Source organism: Pteropus medius, unplaced genomic scaffold (genome assembly GCF_902729225.1).
Source record: "Pteropus medius unplaced genomic scaffold, Ma_sr-lr_union100, whole genome shotgun sequence".
NCBI lineage: Eukaryota > Metazoa > Chordata > Mammalia > Chiroptera > Pteropodidae > Pteropus > Pteropus medius.
Genome location: NW_024342471.1, coordinates 23,954,932 through 23,972,795, shown reverse-complemented (window position 1 = coordinate 23,972,795; position 17,864 = coordinate 23,954,932).

Here is a 17,864-nt window from a genome sequence, read left to right as displayed (position 1 = left end):
ACAATGCTGTCCCAGGGCTGTGGGTAGAGGGGTGTGTTAGCCGTCAAGGTTGCTGGTTTGCCATGTTGATGCTTCACCTCAGGGGGGTTGCCTGGGAGCAGCCATGGTTCTCCCCTTTCCTGCCCTGAGCAGACCCCGAGTCTCCCTATCCCCTCCAGCTTCACCGAGGAGGAAACAGAGAGAGACTGACCGTCTGGCCCCCGCCAAGAGGTAAAGAAACACCCTTTGGGGAGGGCCGGGAGATCAGTACCAAGCAGAGGGGACCAGGCCCGGGGGAAAGCGGTCATCTGCCAGGCAGCGCCACCCCTTCCAGGGCTGGGGTGAGGCCAGGGGCCACAGCCCCACACAGGACGGAGAGAGGGGCTGTGTTTCTCAGGAATGATGAAACGTGCGAGCCGCAATCCCATCTCCTGCCTGCCGTCCACCCCGGCGCCTCCGTGCTCCCCCCCTTCCTCCTTTGAGCTGGGTCCCAAAGCACAGGGCCCAACGGAAGTGTCCTGGAAGCAGTGTCGACAGAGCATGACCTTCTGTCACCCCAGCGGCCAGGCCCAGTACATTTCGTCACCTACCGCCATAAGTGAGCTGCCCAGAGACCTCGGAAGCTGCACTCAGCGCCCAGAGGAAAGTGCGCCAGCAAATTGACTCGGGCCAAGTACCACTTAGGACCCAGAGACCCTCAAGTGACTCCCAAGCAAGGGACGCGAGAACAAATCCCTCCGGGGACCTGGCTCTCCCTCTGCCTGGCCCCCAAGTGCTCTCTACCTCCCTCTGCACCCAGTCTGCTACCCAGGAGAGATGGCCGCCCTCGAAAAGAGCAGAGCCGATGGACATGAGCAGTCCACATCCACCGATGGCCAGATGTTGGCCGGGCATAAATCAGCCCTCAGGCCACAGGGCAGCTGGCCAGTGCAGGCCGGCTTATCTGCCACGGGAAACCTGAGAGCCAGGCCACAGTCACACAAAATGAAGAAGTGGGGGCCAGTGGAGGAGGAAGGCACATGTGTCCCCCGCAGCTGCAGGGCCTCGGTTACACAGCTAGCCCAGTGGGGCCTCTCCGACTGTGTTATGTAACTCTCTCTGACCCTGCCAGAGGGAGCCTTACACCTCGGCCCAAATTTGGTGTTGCCTGGGGCAGCCGTCCCCAACCTTTTTGAGACCAGGGACCGGTGCTCCTATGAGAATCTAACGCCTGATGATCTGAGGTGGAGCTGAGGCAGTGATGCCAGCGCTGGGGAGCGGCTGCAGATACAGATAAAGCTTTGTTTGCTCGCCTGCCGCTCACCTCCTGCTACATGGCCGGGTTCCAAACAGGCCACAGACCAGGACCGGTCTGTGGCCCAGGGGTAGGGGGCTCTGGCCTGGGGAACCTCAAAAAATGCAAATGCCCAAGCCCACTCCAGAGAGTAGAAGGCAATTGGTCTGGGGCATGGCTGGGCAGCAGGAAGCCCTTTGGAGGACTCCAAGGTCAGCCAAGGTTGAGAACACAGGCTCCAGGTACAGGAGCAAAGCCATGGCCCATGGGCCAAAAGGCTGGACCCCAGCCAACGACAAGGATCGCAGAATCTGAGGTGTGAGCGGAGCCCTGGAGCTGTGCAGTCCACAACCTGTGCAGCTGGATGCAGCAGCCCTGATGCAGGCCGCGGGAAACCCGAGCCTCCTCCCTTTGCTGATGAAGAACACCCCAGAGGCACGGTTTCAATCCCCGAGCCCCCTGTTTGTGCAGGAATTGATACCCAGTCCCTCCGCCCCCCAGTTGTGGAGCTGATGGTGTTGGGAGACAGACAGAAGACAAAGGCTCTCATGACTGAACGCGCAAGGACGAATTTGACAAGTGCGTGTGATGGGGAAGACCCCGGAGCCTGTCGGCACGTCGGGCTCTGCAGCACGGGGTGTTCAAGGCCGCAGAAGGAGAGAAGGCCACCGAACGGCTCAGCTTTATAGATATAAAAAAATATATATATATATATATATTTATACACACACACACATATATATTTATCTCAAACTAGACTTTTTTCTTTAAATGTTAGGTCCAGTTGTCTACGAAATGATTTTGCGCGCACAGATTGGAAGGTCTTGAAGCTGGGCGGACATCGAGGCAGGAAGCAGGATGTGGATGTCTGGGAGAACTGATAACGCGCGAGAAAACATCTAGGTAAATTAGAAGGACCATTTCCGAGGGAACGAGTTAAAGATGGTCCCCTTACATTTCAGTTTAAACCAAGAAAATCTTTCGTTTCTGTATTTATTGTTTGAATCGAGGTAAAATCGACTGCGAGCATCATATTGGCTTCAGGTGTACCACATAACGGTCTGGTGTTTGCACGCATTTGGAGGTAAGTCTGGTTAAGACCCGTCACCGTGTGTAGTTATAAACGTTTCGTTCTGTTTTGTTTTTTCTTGTGGGGAGAACTTTGAAACCTGCTCTCTCAGAGGATTTCAAATATGCAATAGTGTTGTTAACTGCAGTCCCCAAATCTGCAATACGATATTATTAACCATAGTCTCCACGCTGCACATTAACTCCCCGTGACTTGTTATCTAAACGGCTGACCTTGAGATGCAGAGATTGTCCTAGATGGGTTAAGGGGGTCCAATGTAACTATGGAGATCCTCGACAGCGGAAGGTAACACGTGAAAGGTTACGTCAAGCATACCACACGCCCGCAACAGGAGAAGGTGGGAAAGAGAATTAGAAGAGAGCAGGGGAGGTGGCAGCCTGAGGACTTGGCCCGATGCTGCTGGCTCGAACATGGAGGTGGCGCCACGTGCCGAGCTCTGAATCCTGCCCGCAACCCCAGTGAGCAGGACACGGCGGCCCCAGAGCCTGCGGGAAGGAGCGCGGCCGGCCAGAACCCTGAATGTGCTTTGTGAGACCCCGAGCAGAGAGAGCCGGCTGAGCCCCCTGGCTTCTGACCCATGGACGTTCCGCGCTAAAGGACGGGTGTGGTTTCGGGCCCCTCCGTCATGTCCTATGGCCACAAATGGCAAAACTACGCAACAAATGTCCAAGGGAGTCGGAGGCAGCTTCCTGAAGGAGTAGAGTGTCAGGTGAGACCCAGGGGGTGGCATCGCCTCGCTAAGGGGGGACGCCGAGGGGCCGGAGGTGCGAGGGCCCTGAGGCAGGAGGACAGAGGACAGCGCGACCGCAGGGCAGAGCCCTGGGGACGTCACTGCACTCCCTGAGCCTCGGGCTCCCCACCTGTGAAGTGAGGTTATGATAGCGTCATAGGGAGAAGCGGGCTCGATAGTCAGACGGAGCCTGGGTTTGAACCTGCGTCTTCCGGTTCCAGCCTGGGCGACCTCAGCATCTCAGAGCCACGATAGTTGTCACAACACTCACATTATTCACATTACAAATAAGGAAACCAAAGCTCAAGGACCTATCTAAGTGCCCAGAGCGGTGCACTGATTTAAAAAAAAAAGACCCCAATTCTCCAACCCTCCCTCTATTCAAAACCCTTTGCAAAGTGACTTCGCAGCTGCAGCCATCAAGAGGCCACGCGCATTTCCCCACCTCCGCATGTGTGTTGGTCTGTGACTTTCTTTAGCCAACAGAATTGCTGGGAGTGATGTCGCGCCAAATCTATGCCTCAAACAGCCTCGTACGGGTCTGCTCTCTCTCTCTCTCTCTCGGACTTCTGTCTCCATCGGAGAGTGAGAGACACATTACCCAGTTGTCCCCACCACCCTCGATGATAGTCACTCCCCAGAAACAGAGCCTCCAGCTGACCCAGCAGCTGACCACAAATGCACGGGGAACCCCAGCTCAGACCAGAAAAACCAACCAGCTGATGCTTCAGGCTGAATTGTTGACTCATCGAATCACGTTGTTTTAAGCAACTACATGTGGGGGTGATTTGTCACACGGCAGTAGCTAACTGATACACCCACGATCATGCAACTGTTGGAGTCAGGACTCAGACACGGGTTCGTTCGACTCCAGAATCCATGCTCTCGACCCCTGTGTCCCGCCACCTTCCAGAAGGAAAATGAGCACAGCAGAGCTGCTCGTTTCCTGCTCTTCCTCTCAGGCTTCGGCCGGCATCTTCTAGGAAACATGCGTAGACCCTGCTGTGTCCCGACCTGGGCGCCCCCACCTGGCTGTGGCTCCTTCGCCCCGTCTCTTCCCAGGGCCTGTGGAGACGGAGCCCCGGCTGCAGCCTTGGACTTCTGAGCCTCCACTCTGCCCAGCGTCATTCCCGCTCATTTGCAAAGTTCGTTCGGAGTGTTCATCCCGAGTGTTGGCAGAACAGACTCGCTGTTCCGCGCTCGCATAGCAGCGGCCACGACAAAAACCAGCTGTAAGGTTTCTGTAAAGTTTAAAAATAGCCTCCTCCCCGGGCTGCCGGAGGTGCCAGGTCCCTGGCTGGGGACAGAATCCAGCGCCAAGGTGGAGGCACCATCTTCACAGGCTGGAGACCTTGGGCCAGGCCCAAAGGCTTGGCCGGGCCCGAGTCCCGGGAGCAGGGGCCCCTCGGAGAGGACGGTGGAGCGAACACGGGGCGGAGTGCAGGAAGTCCTCCAGCGGGGGCCCTCCCCCCCCCCCGTCTCTCACCTCTTCTCTCCTCTCTGTCACCTCCATCACTGAAAGATCGTGCTGTGGAGGGATCTATCCAGGTTCCACCCAGTTCCATGATCCGCGTGACCTTAAGCAAGTGGCTTCGCCCTGCGGACCTCGGTTTCCCCATCTGTCACATGGGGCCCCTGCTTCCCTGGGTGGTTCTCAGGGTCCACGCGACAGCATGAGTGAAGAGCCGGGCAGAGTGACCGGCCAGCCGGCAAGCACCTGACACCGGTCATTTCTTCCTCGGCGGAGGATGACGGTGATGATGGCCCCTCCTCCCTTCCCCTCCCCCGTCCTCTCCCTCCTTCCAGCTGCCCATCTTCTCTCTGCCCCGCTCAGGTCCCTGCCCCCCTCCCCCAGGCTGAGGGCAGAAGAGGAACTTGCAGAGCTGGAGCCCTTTGGGCCGAATGCCACCTGCAGTGCAGGCCCGGTGCCCTGATTCGCCCCACGGCTGGCCGCAGAGGGAGCCGGGGCCAGGCGTACCCCACACCCACATTGAGGCCCACAACACCCCACAGGGGCTGCATGGCGCACGGCTACATCCCAGCACCTAGAATGGCCACGGCACACAGTAGGTGCTCAATAAACTCTGGTTACGGGGCTGGAGGAACGAGCGGTTCTCATTTTACAGACGAGAAGCCGAGGCTGCAAAAGGCTGGCTGGCAGGTTGCAGAGCGCACCCCTCGGGGGCTGAGGGATCCCAGGCTTCCGAGGGTGGGAGGTTCCGCCCGAGGTCCCAGAGGCGGGACTTGCACCCAATTCCACTGCACCAAAGCCTGAGCCTTACCCACCAAAGGACACCCCGCCCTCCCATCTCTTCTGCCTGGCCTCTGCCGTCAGCACCCTTGCAGGCCGAAGCCTGTCATGCACGCGCTGTGTGGCCTCAAGTAACTCACACCGCCTCTCTGAGCCTCCGGAAAACCGACCTAGCTGTACTCAGGCAGAATTCCCTCAGCTCATTTTCCCTCTGGTCTCTCAGCATCTCACGTTGGCTCTGGCAGGCGGCCAGGGCCAAGTAAATCTTTGCTGATGAATTAATTGAAAAGGCGAGTTTACTTTAGAGTGTTCAAGTCTGCCCAGAAGCTCTCCGGTTGGTTGTCTCTGAGAATGTATTTCATCTCTCTCTGCTTTAAAGAAGGAAAAACTGCATGAGGCAGAAAAGGCAAGAAAGATGAGGGGGAAAGCCCAGACCTCAGAGAACAGACCTTTTTTCTACATCATAACTTAGGCGAATGGACGAGCATCACCAGGCTTTCCAGCAAAATGCTGAAGGACCGGGAAGGCATCCATTAGGGTCCGGCCTCAGCGAGGGTCTCGACACACACCAGCTCCTGTTCTAATCACGCTGCCTGGGACAAGCCCTTCTCCACAGGAAGGTCCCTTTGGTCCCTTCTGGGCCAGCACTATGCCAGGCTCTGGGAGACCCCTACCCTGAGGGAGCTCAGAGCTCAGTGGTAGGGTCAGTCCACGGAAGTGCCACAACTCCCCAGTGGGCCTTCCAGTGCCTGGATGGGTGGGGTCTGGAGAGCACAGAGAACTTTCCAGCAGAGAGGCGGGGAAACACGCATTCCCAGCGGCGTGTGCCCCTAAGGCCAGCATCGAAGGTAGCAGCCATCAAGGGAGCCCTGACCCCTCACAGGGGGCAGCCTCCTCTCCTTGTGCCAAGGAGAGGCACCGGGGCTCATGGGACATCCAGCCCCCACCTGCCCCCCACTTCCAGGGCTCCCCAGCTCTGCCCAGGCCACCCAGCTGCTGGCAGAGCCATCCTGGCCACCCAGTGGGCATCCCGCTCATGGATGGCCGCCCACAGTGTCCTGCCGGGCTGGCTGAACACAGGAGCTGCAGAAACTCACTGGCCTCTGGTCCGAGGGAGCAAAGCTTGCCCCAGGCTCAATCAGAGCGGCTGAGAGAACAGTGTACAGGAGCTGCTTGTTCTGATGTGGGGCTCCTAGCTGCTTCCAAGATTGCGGGGGGTTCACTTTTTACAGCTTTTACAGACCTTTCCTGCTGATCTGACCAGTACTGCCAGCCTGGAGTGTCCAGTGGGCTCGGCCCAGGTCACACACTCAAGGTCACAAGGAGAGGAGGGGACAGGGCCTGGGCAGTCACACGGGCCCCCACGCACACACTCAGAAGGGCCCCGAGCCTGGCTTAATACTCTGCTGTTGCCATCTTGAAATTCTTAGTACATTTTGAACAAGGGATACACATTTTCCTTGAGTACTGGGCCCCGAATTCTGGGAAAGGGACTCTCAGGGCCCAGCAGGCGGGCTCCGCCCCCCTGACACCCCCAGAACTTGTAAACGAGCTTGGGAAACAGACAGCAGCAGAAACCACGAACACCTCGGCATCCTCGTGCCCACACCGGGGGCCCGGGCACCCACACTTTCGCATCCGTTCACACTTGCATGACTGTGCTCATAGGAGCTCACGGCCGCCCCGCACATTGACACGCGCTCACACCTGTTCACACGTGCAAGAGCTGGTCACCCCCAGTCACAGGCTTCCTGCTCCGGGAATGGCTCAGGAGACCTTGAGATGCCACCTCGACACCCCCAGGCTGATGAGACAGCAGGGGGTGTGTTGAAGAGCTGGTGAGTGGGTGTTGGGGACAGAGGGAGAGCCCCGCCTCCCCCTGCCGTCCCAGTCTCCCAGGAAAGGAGAGATGCCCCCTGCTCCACCCACAGGCGGCTCTCTGCACGTGTACCCACCGAAATCCCTGAGGTAGGGTTTGTATCACACCCTTTTTCATGATGGGCAAAACTGAGGCTCCAAGAGGCGAAGATGCTCGCTGGAACCAAAGCAGGCAGACCCAGGAGCCCCGCGCCCCACAGCGGGTCCTGGAACGTGACGATTCCCCCTGCCCCATCCTCCCCCAGTGCTCCGGGTGGCTCGTAGGGGTGGGGTCTTCCCAGCTCAGCCAGAGCTCACTTGCCCGCCTTACCGCAGGCACAGCTGAGGGGGAAGGTCAAGGACCGGGGACCCTGGTTGTCTCTAGAGCCCCTGGCCGTCCACGCAGCCCCTGGCCAGCCTTCCCTGTGACCCCACAAACCAAGCCCTGGGAAGTGGCTGACGGCTGTGACTGGTGACCCGCAGATAATGGCCAGCAGCAGGACGCCCTGGGGACATGGGAGCAGGAGTCTGTGTGTATGTGTGTGGTGTGTGTGCATGTGTGTGTGTGTATATGTGTGTATGTCTGTATGTCTGTATGTGTCTGTATGTGTGGGCATGTGTTTATTATTGCATGCATGTATTACATGTCTGTGTGTATATAGATGTATGTGTGTGTTGTGTATGTGTGTGTACATAATACTGTACATGTGTGTTGCTCTTATTTGTGTGTGTTTGTGTATGTGTGTGTATGAGTGCATGTGTATGAGCATGTGTGTTTATGTTGTTTGTGTGTATGTGTGTGCATGTGTGTATAAGGGAGTGTATGTGTATGTGGCCTGTGTGTGTGTTTGTGTATGTACTTATGTGCACATGTGTTATGTATTATATGTCGTGTGTGTATGTATGTGTATGTGTGTGTGTATGTCAGTGTGTTTGTGTGCGTGTATGTGTATGCGATGTGCACATGTGTATGCGTGTGTATGTGTTTGTGTCCTGTGTTTATTGTGTGTGTGTCAGTGTGTGTACATGTGTGTCAGTGTGTGTCAGTGTGTGTGTGTGTGTGTGTGTTTGTGTGTGTGTTTGTGTGTCAGTCAGTGTGTGTTTGTGTGTCAGTGTCAGTGTGTGTTTGTGTCAGTGTGTGTCAGTGTGTGTGTGTATGTGTGTCGTCTGTGTGTATGTAATGTGTGTGTCAGTGTGTGTATCAGTGTGTGTTTGTCAGTGTGTATGTGTGTGTACATCAGTGTGTATGTGTGTGTGTCAGTGTGTGTGTGTGTTTGTGTGTGTCATTGTGTCAGTGTGTGTGTCAGTGTGTGCATGTGCGTGTGTGTGTGCACTGCATAGACGAGCGGCTGGGGCGCCGTGCTGCAGTGGGGGGCCCAGCAGCCCCCCTCCACCTGCTCTTCTGTCAGGTTCTAAGTGGGGCTCTCGTAAATTCCACATGGAACTTTCCGAAGGTTCTAAATGGAGGCTCCTCTCAGGGGGATGTTCTACAGTCCTCTGGGGCTTGTCGGGGTGGGGTCTCCCCGGAGCCACGGGGACAGTTTGCAGGGCCAGCTGGCCGGGCGTGCAGGACAGTGCAGGAGGAGGAAGATGTCGGCAGCCGCGACCTGCCAGCTCTGAGCCTGTGCAGGCCCAGCTGCCCGGGCCTTATTTGGTAAGAGCTTGCACTGGCCCGGCCACTCGGGCTGCGGGCGGATGGGACGCCACGCGGCCCACCCCCGCCCACCTGGCCTCCGCACCCGGCCCCTCGGCCGGACAGTGGCAGATTTGAGGCGCAAGATCCCAGGGGTCGGGCCAAGGCTGCGGGGGCCTCCCTCAGAGCCCAGCCTGAGGACGGGTGCGGGATCCCCAGGCTTTTGCCTATATATGGCCGAGAGGCGGCGGCGGCACTCCGAGGGGCCGGAGGCATTGTGTTAAGAGGGTGTTTGGCACCGGGAAGTGATTCTTGGATTCTTGTAAAACCCTGGCAGGGAAATTGTTTGACAGCCTTGACAATGTGCTGGAGTCTGCAGGGGAGCCCGCCCTGGGGGCTGTGGGCATGTGACACGTCAGCTGCCTGCCCGGCCAGGAAGCCCTGGCAGCGGGGCCCCTCCTGGGAGGAGCACTGGGCGGCCGTGCTCGGAGAAGGCGTCAGGTGCGGGGCTGCCCTGCTCGAGACCCGTTCTGGGCCTGTCGCCTGCCCTGCTTGGAGAGTGTGCAGTGGAACCCACCACACACGGGGCCCTGAGGACATGGAGAGGAAATGGGTGTGGACGGGGCCGTGGGGTCACCGTCAACAGAGCCGCCAGTCCCTGACTCCTGCTATGTGCAGTCATGGCGGAAGGACTCGTCCGTCTTTGTCACCCCCTTCATGCCTCGCAAACACCAAGGACCTGAGTGCTCCTCTCGCCCTCGCTGCCAGATGAGGAAACTGAGACTCGGAGATGGAAAGTAATTTAAGGCTCTGGGCTCTTTCTCCAGCCCAGTGGGGACCTTTGCAGGCCAGCGCTTGTTCATCCGTCCACTGCCGAGTGTGTCCTGAGCTCTGCTCTGGGCATCGCCCTAGGCCCCGAGCAACCACAGTGAACCAGCTAAGAAATGGCCCATCCCCAAGAAGTCAGACATCCCTTCGAATTAGATACACAAGGAAGGCCTCTCTGCGCAAACGGCTTTCAAACTAAAACCCGATGATGAAAAGGAGGCTGTCCTGGGAAGGAGGGGGTTAGGCCCGCGGAGAGCGGAACTAGCACGTGCAAAGGTCCTGAGGCAGGGAGGCCTGGCTGGGTCCAGGACCACCAGGAGGTCAGTGTGGTTGGAGCAAAGCGAGCACAGGGCAGCAGACATGCAGCCGGAGGTCCTGGCGCTCTGCGGGTCCCTGGGATGCTCTAAGGGTGGCGGGAACGAGGGGAGCTCTGACGCTGTCATCACTCACATCCTCTGCTCTCTGCTAAGCGCTGCGTGTTCATTTTCTCATCCGATTCCCCAGCACCCCTGTGAGGGCAGTGGGATCTTACCCCGCTCTACAGACACGGAAGCTGAGGCTCCGAGAGCTGAAACGACTTGCTCGAGTCACTACGGGGCAGGACGGGGACTCCTCAGTCACACTGCCTGGTGTCGAAGCCACCCCACAGGCGGCAGGGCCGGAGGGAACAGCTCGGCGTCCTTGGAGCGGCTGGTCCTGTCTCGCTTCCACCCGCTTTCCCGCCCGCTGCCCCCTCCCGCAGGCTCCTGCAGGGTGGGTGACTAACTTGCCCTGGTGTGCCCGGGACATTCCCGGGTTTAACACTACAAGTCCTGCTTCCCAGGAAACCCCTCGTTCCCAGACAGACCTGGATAGTGGGTCACCTGTGCTGCAGGTGGCCCAGCCAGGGGCTCCAGGCACCATCGGGAGCTTAGAGAGAGGGCAGTGGACAGTCAGGTGCCCTCCCCAGCTGCACACCTGGCTCCACGCCCACCTCCACCCAGGCCGGAAAAGAATCGCGGACAGGAAAGCAAACAGCAGCCCACACAGGGCCCTCCGCAGCACCAAGACAACGCCGCTTGCCCCTGGACAGCCGAGGAGGGCAGAACACAGGGAGGGTGGGGACGCGCCTGCCAGAAGAGCTCGCCTCAGGGAACTGGCCAGGCAGGGAGGGCTCGGCCCCCAGGCAGAGACTCGGCCACACAGCCTGCCTTTGAATCCAGAGGCTCTGCGATGCGGGGCATCTTCTGGGCCTCAGCCGCCCGTCTGTAAAATGGGAGCCGGGGTCTGCTGGAGGCCAGGGTCTGCGTCAGGCGCTGTGCCGACCTCACCCCGGGAACGCTATGGGCGCCTTGCCAAGAAGGGCTGTGACTCTTGCAAATAAGGAGCAAAGCCCAAAGGGGGTAAGACAGTCACCCCGGCTCACACAGCTGGCAACGGCGGAGCAAGGATTTGAGTCTAGAACCATCTGCTTCGGAGGCAGCACTCTGTGGGAGGCAGCATTCTGTGAGGGGAGGTAGGGCTCTGGGGCCAGCCCCCCAGGGCCCAGTGCCTGGCTCACTCACCCGTAGACCTCTCTGACCCTGGGCAGGGTGCCGGCCATTTCTAGGCCTGCTTCGCACCTATAAAGTGGGGTTGGTCATTTACCCAACAAGTATGCCCCCTAGAGTTGGGGGGTGGCCCGAGTCATTGGGAAGAGGGGTTCTGTTGAGGGAGGAAGCTCCAGGCTCCCACTCACTGCTCACTGGAACGGCCCAGGGAGTTCCCGAATGCTCCAGCCATCCGGAGATGCTGCTTGGTCGGTCGGGGCGGGGTGAAGGGCTCTCAGTGACTGATGATCCACTGAGGTAAGAAAGGCCCATCGGACGAACACAGGAGGGAAGAAAAGTTGGGGAAGCGAGAGCCAGCACCCCAGGCAGCCTCCCCTTCCCATAAGGAAACTCCCCATCAAGACAGCAATGGTGGGGACTCACGCTGGACCCGCAAGCACACTTCCTGGGCTTGACTTGGAAGGAGGGAGCGAGAGAGGAGGAAGCGGGCAGGAGGCCAATGGCCCCGAAGACTCAAGAATTGGCCACCTGGACATGGGGGACTTAGGAGGGGCCAGGAGGAGAGCTGGTGAGACCCACACTGTCCACGGTGACCTTACACAGGTGACTTTACAGGCCCTCAGAGACCACCTCTGTGAGTCTGACCGCCTCCATCTGATCTCTCGTTTGCTTCATATTTTTATTTAAAATGACTCATCTTATTTTTTTTACTTAAGTTTATTTTAAAAGGAAATTCTCTATCATCAATGTAAACAGAAAACCAGTATCTCTCGCCACCAACAAAACTGTGAAATGAGCACAGTGAAGACAAACCATGTTATCAAGTGCTGTTGCCCACGGCTCTGAGCCCGACGTGCAGCTCGAGCTCTCTCTCCCCCTCCCTCTCCCTCCCCCCCTCTCTCATAGAAAGCAGCAGGTGGGGAGGTGGCCGCAAACATGTGTGAGCACCAAGCTGAACCAAGAAGGACAGAAAAATCAGTGGAAAGGAGAGGCCTCCTCCCTGGCCCCACCCATGCCCCACGCAAAGCGTCCCGTGGGCCATGGTTCCATATTTCCAACTCACTCATATAGACCAACTCTGTTCTTTGGAGATGGGGAATAGGGACCCCAAGAACAGGAACTACTGTTCTCTGAGAGCTTGTAGTACATCGACACTTACGCCAGCCTTGGACGTGCCACTGAGGTGTGTCCCCTCCTGTGCCCTACTCAGGAGGCAGAGGATGTCCAAGTTCCACGCCATGAGCACCCCCAAAGCAGCACGACCTCCTTGAAGCCGCAGGCGCTGGAGCTGTGCTCTACCCTCCAGCACCACCCACCACGAAGCCACCAGCGCTTCTGCCCAGAAGGAAACACTGAGGTTTGGGGGATCAGTTCAGTGGCTCGACTCCCATCAAGGCAGCGCAAAGGGTGTTGGCTCGTTCCTTGGACAAACGGAGCACGTGTGCCAGCTGGCTCTGTGGGCTGGGCCTGCTCTCCTCGAGACCGGCCACTGATGCCAGGTCTCCAGAGACGCTGGCTCTCCCGCATTCCAGAGCCACAGGCCAGGGCAAGCCTGCCGGACAGCAGGCTTGTATTTACCGCCTGGAAGGAGCAGAAAGAACCTCTTTTGTCTTCAGGTCACATCCTGGTGACGGCACACCCCCACACAGCTGCATGTCATGTTTCGAAGCAACAGCATGGGATGGGGAGGCCCTAAGTTCCAGGGGGCACAGCCTGGGTTCAAACCTCAGTTCTGCCAATTACCACCTGAGTGACCTCGGAGAAAGGGCGGGATTCTGTGTGCCTCCTGGTCCTCATCTGTGAAGTGGGGGCGCACACGGCACACAGCGCGCAGAGAGGCTGTGAGGGTTAAAGACGTGGCACGTGCTCGGCCTTTAAATCAGTGTGAGCACGCCGCAAAGGGGAGCACGGGGCATCTAGGGCTCTGATTGTTTGTTTTATCCGCCTCCCACTTTCAAATAATGCCACTACGGACGTTTCTGTCCCTGAGGACAAGGACAAAAACATTTTGCCAAAATACAGAATGCTGAGTCAGAGGAGGTGTGTGGTTTCACAGTGCTTGTCTCACTCAGGCGGATTGAATTACAAAACCTGAATCTGTTTCCAGCCAAGCTGATGTGCCATTTCCCCCACATCCCTGCCAGCAGCGAGTTTTATCATTTTATAATTGTTTTCTGATTTAATCAGTATGTAATAGCGCTTTGTCTGTATTTTTTTTTTTTTTTTTGCTTCTAAGGCCGTGAGTTTTTCCCTGTAACAGTTAACTATCTACCTTTCCTCAGGAATACATGGTTTGTTCACTTCCTTTGAACGTTTCACAGCTGGCATCTGCCACAGTCCTGTGGCAGGTGTATGGAAGCATCTTCTGAGCAGGGAAGGGAGATGGGAGAGGTTGCAGCTCGGGAAGGCGGCGACAGCCTCCGCCCCCAGCCGCCCCAGCTCCTGCCTCCCCTCCACCTGAGGGTCCTCAGAGCTTCCCGGCTGAGGGAATCCTTTCCTGGGACCCGGACTGCAGTCCCCGAGGCTGGAGGAGGAAGAAAAGAGGAAACCGCGGGGCTGACTGAATTTTCAGAGCAGCAAGCCAGTCAGCGAGGCACCAGTGACACCCCAACTCCGGCCCCCCGGCTGTCCCAGGAGTCCGTGGGGACAAGGAAACTTTCCTTCCAAACTAATGAGGTCAGAACAGGGCCTTCTACCAAGTCACGTACTAGGATGGCTGTATCTCGTTCCTAAGTCACTCAGGTTGCCAGGTACAATATTAGAATCCCCTCCTCTGGACCTCCCTCACCTCGAATCATGCAAGGACCCCAAAGTCCTCCTCAACCCACCAGTGGGGGTGGTGCCCCCACAAACTTCACAGCTGCCACGGCCCCTTGCCACCACACAGGGCCGCTCTTGAAGATGGATCTCGAACAGTCCTGTGGACACTTGTCCACTGGGCAGGGTGCCCAAGTCGGTTAAACCCTCGTCTGAACCATGGGGGTCACCCGCACTTGGGTCTTGAGTTTATGGCTCTTATGGGTCACTCTGAAACACTCAGAGCAGAATGACAAGTCATTCCCCACCCTACGCGTGTCCTGGGTCCCAGCACCAGCACCCGCACCTCGCTGATGCTGCACTCAGGTCCCCGGGGGGAGCCAACGGCAGCACCGCCCCTACGTTGACGGAGAGGGAGCTGGAGGCCCCCATAGGATGTGACGCCCGCAGCCTCCCCCGCTTCATCTCAATTCCTCGCCCACATTCGGAACCCTTGCCCACCCTCCTTTGCTCCAGTCCCTCTTCCCAAGATCTCGGCCCAGATCGTCCAGAGCCTCTGCTCTTTGTCACTTCCTCTCGGAGAACTTTCCCGGCCTCTCCTCTCGGAGGCTGTTCCCTGTCACGCTCCTGCTCTGCAGTGCCCAGCAGCCCCCATCGTGCGCCTTCCGAATACACCCCAAAGCCCACCCTCTCTCCTCCTCCTGTTACGCCTCCTGCAACCTCAGCACCTGTGGCGTTTGGGGCCGGGTCATTCTCTGGGCATCGTAGGGTATTTAGCAGCACCCCAGGCCTCCGCCCATGGGACTCCATGACCATCCCGCCCCAGACGTGGCAAATAAAAAGTGTCTCCGTATACCTCCCAATGTCTCCCGGGGGGCAGCATCACCCCCAGCAGATCCGTATACCTCCCAATGTCTCCCGGGGGACAGCATCACCCCCAGCAGAGAACCACTGCTCTAGACAAGATGGCAGAGCACCTCCAGTGTCCAGTGTCCAGTGATCTTTGGGAGCTACGCCCATCGTCGTGGCCCACGGGCCCTGCAGGCCCTCGCCCGCCCCTCCGTCCAGCTAGCCCCGCCTCCGACACGAGCACCCGCTCTCCCCTCGGCCCTCCGCTGTCTCTGTCTGCACCTCTGGTCCCACTCCAGGCCCTTCCCACCCTTGGGGGCCGACCGTGGGGTGCCTCCGACCACGCTCCTGGAGTGGACCCCACCCCGCCACCCCTCTGCTTCTGTCTCCCTGATTTAGCATCCTCATTGCCTTGTCATAAATTATCCTGCTTCTTTGTTTGCTGACGGGTTTATTTCCTTCCCAGCTCCACGGGGCAGGGGTCTGTCTCTGCCGTCTGCCCTTGTCCCCCAGGATCCAAAACAGAGAAGACACGTGAGAAACCCGGGCCCATGAACAAGCAGATGAGATGGTGGCTTCTCTCGGGTCCGAGAACTGGATCTTGTCCGCTGACGTGGCTGCAGAGGGGACCCCTCCTGTGGGTGTCCGGCCCTGAGCACCCTCCACGCCCACACCCCGTACCCCGCAGGCTCCTGGGGCCTTTTCAAAACAGCGTGCAAACCCCTCCCCCGGCCGGAAGCAGCCCAGACCCAGCTCAGAAGGCGAGGCCAGGGTCTAATTATAGAAGGCAGGGTGTGAGGGGGCCGGCCCTTCTTGGGGGAGAGGAAGTAGCACTTCGATTACCACGGGACGGCGGGGGTGGCAACGCCCCTCGTTGAGAGTGCCCTCCGAGTGCCCTCCGGGAGAGGCAATGTGGAGAAAGGAATCCAGCTGCCGGGGGAGGTGGCACTGACCAGACAAGGGACTCTGGAGCCTGGCTGTGGGGACGGCCAGCAACCTAGCTCTGCGTCACACCTGAGCCCGCCTTAACCTCTCTGTGCCTTGGTTTTTAAAATACAGGAGGATTTTCTCCTGCTGTTTGAGGTCAATGGTGTGAGAATCAGGACTCTCTGAGCCCGTTTCCCCATCTGTGGAACGGTCGATGAGAACCGTGCCTCTCTCTCTTGGTCTTTGGGAGAGTTCCTTGAGATGGTGGGTGTTGCTGGCGGGCCTAGGAAGAGGGTTCAGGAGGCGTTCCCTATTGTCAGAACGGGTGCATGTTGAGGGGAGCAGTCAAAATGAAAATTCAGGGCCCCTGGTTTGAGACAGACGCAGTGAGTGAGCGGTAACCCTAGCACGAGGCCCTTCTGGGCCCCATGTGACCACCTGGGCCATGCAACCGTGAGTGATGTGGGTGGCTGTGCGGGGAGGAGGGCAGGGGGTGCGCAGGCTGCGCCTCTTTGGGGAATGGAAAACACAAAATCAGAGAGCTGCACACAGGAGGAGGCCGTTCCCATACAAATTATTTAAAGGGCACACAAAACGATGCCACAGATCGACCGTACCCATAAATACATCTGGAAAACCAGGCTAGGACCAGCCCCTCTCCCCGCCGGCTGGCTCTGGTCAGAAGGTGTGGCCGAATTCAGCTGTATCTGTAACATTTTATTTCTTAAAGAAAGAAAGAAAAGAGATTAGCAGCATGTGATGAAATCTTCACGTTTCTTTCTGGGTAATATTCAGTTCTGGGTAGTGGTAGTCGAAGGTGATTTCGTTCTCTGAAGTTTTCTGTATTTTTGTTTTTTTTTAAAGTCGGTTTCACTGCTTTAAACAGCTCGAAAGCCGTTCTTTGCTAACATCCTGTGAGTAAGGGGCCCTGGAAACGTGATGTTCACTGAGCACTTGTTCTGTGCCTGGCACAGGGCTGGGGTCTAGGGAAATAAAACCGAGCGTTTTCCCCTCCAGGAGCCCAGAGTCCCCCAGCAAAGGGGACAGAAAACAGGCCTGCAGGTCCTGGGCCAGGCCCCCCGTGAAATGACCCCCACTCTGGCGCGGGGCTGCAGGATCGTAGGTGCTTTCTTCCTCCTGCTGAAGGACGGCTGGAGCCTTGCAGGAGTCTGCTGGCCGGCACCGAGGGCTGTCATGTCAGGCTGGCATCGGCAGATACATCCACGCAAGTCGCAGGTGGAGGGGAGTCCCCAGCGCTGCCCCAACCACCACTAAGCCCCTTAAACGAACACTGAGAGGTGTCGCCCTGAACTTCCAGCAGCCTCTGCTGGCAGGCCCTGGGGTCTGCGGCGGGCTGTGGGCGTGGCAGCACCTCAGCTGGAACTCCTGGCCCTGCCCGGAGCAGCAGCAGCCTCTTTGGCAGTATTGGGGAGGATGACACCAGGCTCTCCGCAGCCCACGGCTTAGTCCTGCAAGGGCCTTGGCTGGTGGTCACTGCTGGGCGAGCCGTCCGGGCCGCTCCTCTATCCCAAGGTCACCCTCTCTTCATTTCTGTCTCCTTTGTTTAACTTTTTATTTTGAAATAACTTAAGATGTACAGAAAACGTGCAAAGATAATATGCATTCCCATGTGCCCTTCGTCCAGCTTCCCCTACCACCAATACTTTACGTGATGGTAGAATTAGCAGAACGAAGGCAGTCCCCTGACGCCATACCATTGACTACACTGAAGACTTTATTTGGATGTCCCCTCAATGTCCTTTTGCCGTTGCAGGGCTGATATGGCATTTGGTCGCCTCGTTCCCTAGTCCCCTGCAGCCCGGGGAGAGCCTCGCTCTTTCCTGATCTTGCCGTGTGCAGAGTATCAGGCAGGTACTTTGTAGATTGTGCTTCGACGTGGCTTGTCTGATGTCGTCTCACGTTTTAAAATGCGAACTTTTGAAGTGTGTAATTCTGTGGCTTTTAATGTGCACACAGAGCTGTGCAGCCATCGCCACGGTCTAATCCCAGACATCTGCATCACCCCGAAAGGAAGCCCGTGCCCCTTCTCCCTTTCTGTCACCCCACGACCCTCTCCTGTTCCTTTTCTCTTCCCCATCCCTCTCTCTCTGTCTCTCTGTCTCGCTCTCTGTCTGTCTCTCTCTGTCTCTCTCTGTCTCTC